The following is a 9,701-nucleotide window of genomic DNA, read 5'->3' as shown; positions in this document are numbered from 1 at the left end:
AATAGGAGTGTGCCATGCCCCTATGCAGAACAGTCTAGTTCTGCATTTGATAAGGCCACTATCACGCCGTTCCTAACTCCTCTTTACTTCCAAGGCTAACCAATTCTAGAATGTCTTCCTCTATCTCAAGTTTTATTTAAAATCCCCTATTCCCTTGAAAGTCCGAGGAAAACTTTGCAATAGAGGCTTAATCAAATATGAGTTGGAGTTCACTCAGCTTTAGACTCTTCCTGCAAGGGTCAGAGAAAGCTAGAGTTACCTTTAATAAATTATAGCTGTGCTTTTGGATGGATTTCTAATCTTAGGTTCTGTCTGGAAAAAGCCAAGTCCCAATACCTATTTCTGTTAATACTTTGAGATCTTTAATGTACCTTCATTTGTTTTTGGAGAAAAAAAAAAAAAAAGGAAAATTAAAATTGATGTTCAAGAAGTAAAGAAGAACCCTAGAAAATACCTTTGACATTTTTAGAACTGAAACTGTCTTCAAAGTCATGATGCTACAAATTATTCAGTGCAACAAGTACAGACTCAACATTTTCCAAAACTGTCACAGTAATTGTTTCCTGATATAAGTTCCATCAGTCCATTTCATTTGTCTGTAGCAGTGAATATGAAGAATATACTCTGCTATACTGTAGTTGAGATCAATGATTGTACTGACATCTACTGGTACTGGTACAATAATATATATTTTAACTATTATGTATGATATTTGAGACAAAAAATTACAAGCAACATATATATTTTTAATGAAATATACCATGCAATTTCAGTACTTGGACTGGTATTTTGGTTGGTTGGTATATCATCTAATATGGTTGGGTTTCTTGGGTACTGCATAGTCATTCACTGAAAGGGGGTGCTTCAGGCTAATTTGGTTATAGACAAATGCCACTGCCATGACATAACAGGGATACATTGTGAATTTAATGGTAGGCACAGGTTTTCTAGGTCAGAGTTTAAATAGTCCTAGCATGGTATCAGAACTGCTGTATTATGACTCTGACAGCATAGACACGCTGCACCACAGCTTCTGCACAAGGACAGAAAAATAGCCAACTCTCTCCTGCAATCATCTCTGAAGTTGTTTTGACACTTCTTGGAGAAGTTTTTTAATTTATAGCTGCCCAAGTGCATAATGAAATGGAATGGAATTCCATTAAAAATGAACATGCTAAAAAGCTGATGGGCAGGGAACAGTACATGTGAATTGTTGCTCTTCAAAAATTATGTCCTCAAAACAAAGACAAACAAAATAGAATTTTAAAATGTAACAAAATTTCCAAGCAAATGTGCTCTCAGCTATTCAACATATAAAGGAGGGTATATGTCAGTCTATTTTTTAAGCATCAGTCTCTAACCTTCTAATAGACAACTTTTGCTATATTTTAGATGTTTATTCCTCAAAATCTGGGGAAGAAAAAGGATATAGCCTTTAAAATAATATTTCATTGATAGATTTCAAGTCAAATTTAAAAAAAAAAGTCACAATGTTGGGAATGTTCTCTCTGATTTTTGTTGAGTCCTCTGGTTGTGTAGCAACATTTTTTATCTTGACTAGAGGAGGGAGACACACTGGGCATGGTGCCAGTACAGGAAGCAAAAAAAAAAAAAAAAAGACTATGAAATAAGTTCCTCAGAGATTTAAAAATTTATTTCATAATATTTTAATTTATGCTTTTTCTTTCAAAGGTCCTTTGAAACATTCAGTGAAATAGCTCACTTAATAATGAAGTTGCAGGGGGTTTGTAGCAGCTGTTGCTTGACTTATGTCTATGCTTATCATTAAATCTACATGCACAAAATATCAACATAACAGACTATAGGACTGTGCTATGTTCAACAGAGCAACCCTTGAAATGGTTGATTTACTGTTTGCCTACCGTCAGGAACTAGAGTTCCTTGACTAGAGCACACTTCTTAAATGTGCTTATACTTTTAACATCATGTTTTGGACCTAATCAAAAAGGTAAGAAATTATGAAGTTTGAGATGCAGAAGCATTAGTCTTGGTAAGTCATTAAATGCTCAATTTGGGAGGTGAAAATGCAGACAGATACCTTGATTGTCAGTAGCTTTGGACATGAAGATATTTTGGACATGTGAAGATCTCATATTCTTTATAAATTAAACATCATAATCACATTTGATTAATCCTTTTATGCTTCAGTCATTGTAAGGATACACGATTCACTGTATTTGCTCAGAGAAACTGCTGACCAATAACCTTGTTAAATGCGTTCCCTAGATGATGTGCAGCTTTCTAAAACTGCAAAAAAATTACAAGTTGGCCCAATCTAAACATCTTGACATGGCACGCTCTCATTGTAGCATTGTAGCAAGGCATTAGGGATATAGACTAATTTATATTAAATTGTTATTATTTTTAAAGTGTTAAAAACAATATTTCAAAAGGTATTTAAAAGACTAATTTATCATTACTATGAGCAGCAACAATATGAAAATCAGCTTTTAGTTGTTGCCATCCAACTAAGTATTTCACAAATATCAGCTAAAAACTAATTTTTAACAGTGTTATTTTATGGGAATTACACTCTTTTTATATTTTTCAATACAAAATAATCCTTGCATATCATTTAATAATCCATAAGGCTGTAGTAATGGAAAATCTAATCTGATATTCAGGGCTGCAAATAGTGAATTTATTTAAGTTATTTTGGAAATGCTGCTCTAACTACAAAGCCTGAATATTTGAAAATGAGACCTTATTACTCCTAAATAGTTCCAGAGCTCACCCTTTATCTTCCAGAGTGAGAATACTGTGATAAAGCTTGCTTTTTGTAAAAGCAGATGAAAGTGAGAGTAGAGGTAAGTTGCCACAGATACTTTTAGAAACTTTTTGTATGATTAGGCATTGTACTTAGATGTTTAAATTACTAATTTTTCCATCATATGCCACCTATGGTAAAATATGCCACGTACTTTATGAGAGTAGACTTGACAACTTTAAAGGACTTTCACTAATCAAAACAAGTGTTGCAGCATGAACTTGTCAATTCACTGATGCTGTGACCATGAAGGTAATCTTAGGCAAGACAGCCCATCTTCTTCTGTAATCTGAGACATCAGGTTTTAGATCAGTTAGATGCAGAGGAGAGCCGTAAAATTGATCAAAGTGCTGGAAGACCTCTCCTGTGAAGAAAGGCTGAGTGAATTGTTCATCAAGGAGAAGAGAAGGCTCTTAGTGCAGCCTTCCAATACATAAAGTGAGATTGATGAGAAAGAGACTTGTTAACTGGGCTTGTAGTGAAAAGATAAGTTTCAGTTTAAAACTGAAAGATGTTAAGTTTTGGTTGGGCACAAGGAATAAATTATTTACAACGAGGATGGTGAGACAGTAGAACAAGTTGTCTAGAGAAGTAGTGATTTTTACTTTCATGACACATCTCCTAGTATTTGCAGTGGAAGACACAACAAACTTTTGTTATCTACTTTCCCTTCTCATCCCATTTTCTGCTCTACAGTGTCTCTCAATCACTGTTTGTCACCTATATGCAAAGAGTGCAGTAGCTATTACAGCATCTTTTGTGCAAAAAATGTTTGTTGTTGTACCAGTCAACTAAATTGTACATCTAGAATTTCAACAATTTTCACTAAAAACATAACCCATATTTTAAAGTATTGTAAACCAGTGATATGGATTGTTCACTTCTTGCAGTGTATATTTCATAGTTATGTGTGCCTACATGATGCTACCACGTGGGTATCAGGAGCAGGATGATTACATTAGCACAGCATCCACCTAAATGGACCAAAAATGCTCCATTGCCCAGAGGTAATTAGCTCAGTCATAGATGCATAGAATCATAGAATATCCTGAGTTGGAAGTGACTCACAAGGCTCCTCAAGTCCAGCTCTTAGCCCTGCTCAGGACATCCTCAAGAGTCACACTACATGCCTGACAGCATTGTCCAGATATTTCTTGAACTCTGGCAGGCTTGGTGTTGAACTAATATGCATCTAGTATTTCTGGTTCCCAAGCCATCTCTGAATACTTGAAGCTAGGCTGTCTGTCTCTCCAGGGCAGTGCCTCATGACATGCTGGTATATCTGCATTGCTACGTAGCAACAAGGAGTGATCCTATTAGGACTTGAAGCACCCTGCAGATCAGCTCTGCAGAGAAACTACCAGGGATGTGATGCCTTTCCTGCTCTATGAACTTCTAATTGGTTCAGCACGTTGCAGTGATGGATACTTGATTACATTATGTGCTTCTCTTCATCTGACACTTGGTAAATGTAGTCCTGAAAAGGGTGTTCAACTGATTTATTTACAGTTTGAAGAGAAATTGAGAAACTCTTTTCTGAGCCATCTGCCAAATTAATTTGAAGTATATATCTCCTTTTTTTGTTTTGTTTCTCTAGAGGTTCTATGCCAAATGTCTATCAGATTTATTATTTCAGTCATTAGAGAAATGCTTACTGAGTTTCAACAGATGTTCAAATTCCTTAATTTCTAGAGTTTGCAATTCCTCCCTGGTTTTAACAAGCATCTTCAGTATCTCTGGATTGCAAGACACCTTTATTCCCACAGGAAATTGGATTTCTCAAATATCTTATCAAGGTTGAAAAATCGCTTATGATTTGCCAGTGTTGTAAGGAAAGTACCCATCTAAGTAAGGCATGAGTCACTGCTGTACTTGGTACATATGCCACTATCAGAATGCTGATGTTTATGGTTTAATGAAAGCTTGAGGCAGTTTGAAGGTCAGATGGCAAAACTGGTATGTTTTCTCAAAGCTGTGTACAAACGTACCATTAATGAATAAAATTGCAGATGCAAAATAAGTCTATTTGGACTATTTGGAAGATAAATGTTCCTGTTTAAATTATTTCAAGGATTTTCTTTAAAAGTCATACAAAAAAATCCAATAAACATGTTCCAATGTTGAGAGCATTATATGGAGTAAGAAACCATTTGGATTTTCCTTCGTTAAGAAGAAGGTACTGAATCTGGAGCTGCATCCAGAGAAAATATGATTAATCTAGTTTGATATAAGTTTGCAAATATATTAGGTGCCTATGGCCTTGCTATGGCTTTCAAGACCTTGATGGAAGTACTGAGGTGTGGAAAGAGATCATTTGTTGTCTTCCAAAAGGATGCTGGCCCAGGACTGCCTTAGCAAGGAAGAACATAGACAAGGATATTCAAACCTTTCTCTCTGCCTGGACTGAGGCATTTCCTATTACTTCAGATTTATGGATCATGAAATTCTCTGGCTGTTTCATATCTGCATGAAAGGCAGATTCTCCTTTTGATATGGAGTAGAGACACCCACAAATACATAGAATAGTATTGTGGGCCAACGTCCACCTGGAGTGTAGTAGATCCTGATTTAAATTTCATTCTTGCCTCTGTTTGGACTGAGGACTCTCTTGATCAAGGAATTTACTAGTATATTCCTGGAGAGAGTCAGGTAAAAGACTTCTGGTTTTAGATGCCAATAATGTCATGTGTGATGAGTGTGAGACAAAACAGTCTTGATGTCAAATGCAGGGACTGTGCCCAACTCAGCATAACGTTAGCTAGGATAGTATAGGTTATTTTTGTAAGAAATGTAAGTCCCTTGCAAGACTCATTTGTCTGAGTGCCAAATTGTTTCTTAAAAATGAAGAAATATGCCATTGTGGTACCTGCTCAGGAAGGTATCTTCTATCAGAGAAGTCTGGGTAGTCTCCAAAATCAGATAGAAAAATGTATGGTTTATGAATTCTAGCAGCATTTACCTGATGATAGACCAAAGATATTTTAAGAAAAAAAAACAGAGTCATCTAGGTAAATTCAATGTCATAAAAGTAAGTCCCAAAGTGTGAAGACCCAGGCAGCAGACTTGGATGGGGCTGAGTATTGGGTGTAACAATACTGGTAGCCTCCTCTAGGTACTTACACAGATCTGGAGAAAGGCTTTTGGATCTCTCCAGCTTGAATAAATCCTTTAAAAAATTGTTCACCTCTAACTTTTCTTAGGATATTTCAATATCCAAGTTCACCATTTATTTCACTACAGTGAAATGGACAGTGACATCATCAGAAAAAGTGTCTGCAGAAGATGACTGCAGTGAGAGTAACCTTGCAGTCACAGATGTCTGAAAGCCCTTTGTGGTAAAGATCATGTGAATTGTCATGCCTTAGGTTCCAGAAAAGGAGAATGCATAGGAGTGAATTGGAGGAGGGAAGGAGAAAAGCTGCTTATAGCCTCATGAGCATGATGATGCACTTTATGTTGCAGGGCAGGGGATAGTATGCAAACTAGTGGGTCTAAGTTTAAAACCTTAAACGGTTTTTCTCCTGCTGCTGGTTTCCTTCCTGTTTCTCTTGTCAAGCCTTTCCTATGGAAATACACCAAGGGGGATGGGGAGATGTAGAAACATCTCTGTTGTTCTCTGCAGCATCTCCTTTCTGCTGTTTGAGTAGTATTTACAAACCAGATGTGCATTGTGGACTTTCCTGATGTTCAAGATGGTCTGTGTATGTTAAGGCAATACTGGATTATGAGATAGAATTGGTTCAATACTTTGGTTTTCTTTACCTTCATATGTTTCTGTAGCTACCTGGGCATTTACAGTTCTGTTTTTCACAGCTTGAGTTCCCAAAATGACAGGGACATGAGATAGCAGAGAATGATAGGAAAAGTGTGATTTTTGTTTAGTTGCTTTATTTTCTAAAATGACATTATTACTATTCATTCATCCTACGTACAAATTAGATTCAGAGTTCAAATGTTATTAACAGCAGTTTAAAAATGCGCCACTTTGCAGTTGTTAAATCCATTTTTTCTTGGTTTGTCCCCTTGGCAACAAAAATTAAAAGGCAATCATATAAGGAAAAAAAAATTGCAGCTCATCTGAGCCTTTGCATAACATATTTTGAGATTCTGATTGGTTGTAGACTAAGTGTCATCTCAAGCCATACAACTGGGGGAAGTTTATAGCAGCCTTGAGACCTTGTCCTGTGTTCTGCACATTTTATGAATCCTTAAAAGGTTTAAGAAAACAAAAAAGGAGACTTAGCCAATGACAGTGGCAACACCATGTAGCTAGAAAATTAACTATTTTCTGCATACAAAGTCATGAGTACTAATAGGTAACCATTTTACTTCTGAAAATGAGGGAATCACCTTACTACAGCCATGTGTTTCTAGATGGAATATTCATTCTTGTTTCTCTTATAATGCAAGTTTCTGGCACTTACTGAACAGCTAAGGGCAAATTTGCACATTTCATATCAAAGACTTTAAGAGCGCATCACGACAATACCACTATGAGAAGGAACCCTTATCTATAAGAGAAGCAGCTGACCTAAACCAAAGTGGACTTTAACAGAAAAAAGTGATTTACTGATTTAGCTTCCCGCTCTAAGAGAGCTTTTTTAATGTTAGTGAGAGTGCAGTTGAGCTCAATTTATATTTGTTTCATTTGCTAAAGTGATTTTCACTTAGTATCAAATTCTTATTTAAGAGCGAACTAAAATGGAACTTCCATTTGTTAGATACTTGTAAAAATCAGAAACACCAACCTTTTTAAATCTTCTGGTTATTTGAAATCTCTTTTCTCTCTGTGTTTTTTCATTTCTTTTCTTAGTACTTTCTGAGTGGAGTGTATGAATGGTGAACTCTTTAGTAGCAGCTGAGCAGGAACAGAGGAAGGCAGGACAGTCAACGAATCAAAGGAAATTTAAAGCATTTTTACATTAGTTAACCTGTTGAAGACTCTAAAAATTCAGCCAGTTACTGACATGTTCATTCATATCAGGGCCAATAGTCTGTAGCACAAAGCATCAGAAGTTTCCTGCTTTCATCCAGCTTGCTGAATGAGATATATTCTTAATAAGGGAAAAGTTCCTCCACCTTTTCTGGTTTTTACAGGTGCTGATCTTGGTGTATAAAATAGCATTAATAGAGGATGACAGGTATAATAGCTAATAAAGCCTTTTTCCTGGGTAGCCTCTTCAAGAAAGCAGAGCTATTTCTTTTGCCAATGTCACCAGATATCCATAAATGACTGGTCCAATCTGAATGAGCAATATGTAATTTACAAGTTCACAGGCAGAGAGATATATAATTGGCATATTTGGATTTTGGACTTACACACTTCATACTGATGCCAACATAATGTTGGTAATTCATAGACTGTCACACTTTCGACTCATTTATGTATTAATAGTATTAATGCCAGTTAATAATAGTAGTAAAACTAATAATTTTAGTCCTAAACCAAAGTTCAGCTACATCCTAAATAAGATAAAAGAAAGACACAGATGCACATTTCAGCCTCTTCTTTACTCATAAGTTAAAACTGAGAAAGAACATGCAGAGCCATGTTGAAACAGCCCCTTTAGGGAAGCATATGGGGAAGGTCATGGAACAAAGCTGTTTGCCTGGTCTCTCTGTACACACTGACTTGGCAAAACCATATGTAAAACGTCATTGCCTCTCAAACAAACTACAGCTTGAATACTGGTGCATGACTGGGACAGTGTGGAGGGTTGATACCATTTTTAACTGTTCAACGTGTAGGGAACTATTTATTCAGAATGGGTGGTATCAGGAATGTTTCTGGGAATAAAAGGTTCAAGACTGCAAACGCAGTCTTTTCCTAAGTTTTTAACTCTGAAAACCACCGACAGTAAAACACCTCTCCAATTTCACAGTTTTGTTCAGAAGCAAAAACTTGTAGACAATGTGTACTCTCAAATGTAATCTGCATCATACACTGCGTAGGACAAGATGTCAGATACACTGAATAGCTAAATAGTGCACAGAGAGGCAAATACCAGGTATGTGGATAAACTGCAGAGCCATATAAAAAAATTATCTATAAGTACTGCAGTTTACCTGCCTGTAAAACTGTTAATTACAGTACTTTTTTTTTTCTTTTCCAGATAAATCTGTATAGCTGTTCTGACACCTAAACCTATTGTGGAGATAGCATTTTCAATACTCAAAATTGATCAGTTGTTACCTAAACTCCTGAACTAGTCAGGTCAGTCCTTCCATTCTGAAGTTTTTAGAACTTAAGGAAATGTCATGTAGGGCCTACCAGTTTTTCTAACACAAAAATTATTGATGAGATATTGCCTTGTCTTTTTAAATACTGGTATAACTGTTGCATTTACAAGTACTGGAGATCACATGTTGTTCTGGAGTGTGTCCCTTGAGGGACTTCTAAAAAGAGACTTTTAAATTAGGTTTTCTGAGAGTGGGGTCTGTCAAACATGTGGCAGCCTTCGGCAAAATTCAACATTTGAAAATAAAACCAAGCCTTAATCTGACAAACCCAGGCACTCCTTATAGGTATTATGTGTCTGAAAAATCTACGATAAGGTTAATATTCTTTGTCACTTTTTTGGCTTCACTTCTACACTATGGGCAAGGCCTGTGCTTTTAACAATCCTGTTTGTGTGTAAATAAGTGTCCTTTTAATTTGGCATAATTTCTAGTATTTTGTTTTGTAGTTATAAATAATTAACATACCTTTCATAATTTTTTTTACTCTGTTTTACCTTGCAGGGCATACTTTCTCTTCTACACATATGTGTAACCTCCAATAGCAATAATAACAGTTATGAAGTATATCCCCAGGGAAGACAATTTCCCTAAGAACCTTTAAAATGTAAATCTATGCACCATTCTTGCCAACATGCATGTTTCAGTAAGTGAAACTAATATTCTCTACTTTTCA

General features: G+C 36.0%; 1 protein-coding gene across 1 annotated transcript in view; it reads left to right on the top strand.

Annotated features, from left to right (window-relative positions):
• The first annotated feature begins 4,142 nt into the window (after positions 1–4,142).
• Positions 4,143–9,701, top strand: part of MPDZ (multiple PDZ domain crumbs cell polarity complex component) — a 99,768-nt gene continuing 94,209 nt past the window's right edge. Inside the window, exon 1 of the mRNA XM_027883707.1 lies at positions 4,143–4,253. The gene's annotated coding sequence lies outside the window, so the exon portion shown is untranslated. The remainder of the gene's footprint in view (positions 4,254–9,701) is intronic.

The sequence above is a fragment of the Empidonax traillii genome, unplaced genomic scaffold (genome assembly GCF_003031625.1).
Source record: "Empidonax traillii isolate 1590-97213 ecotype Southwest subspecies unplaced genomic scaffold, ASM303162v1 scaffold133:size1091145, whole genome shotgun sequence".
NCBI lineage: Eukaryota > Metazoa > Chordata > Aves > Passeriformes > Tyrannidae > Empidonax > Empidonax traillii.
The sequence above is the reverse complement of the archived record's forward strand: the minus strand, read 5'-3'. Positions and strand labels throughout refer to the sequence as shown.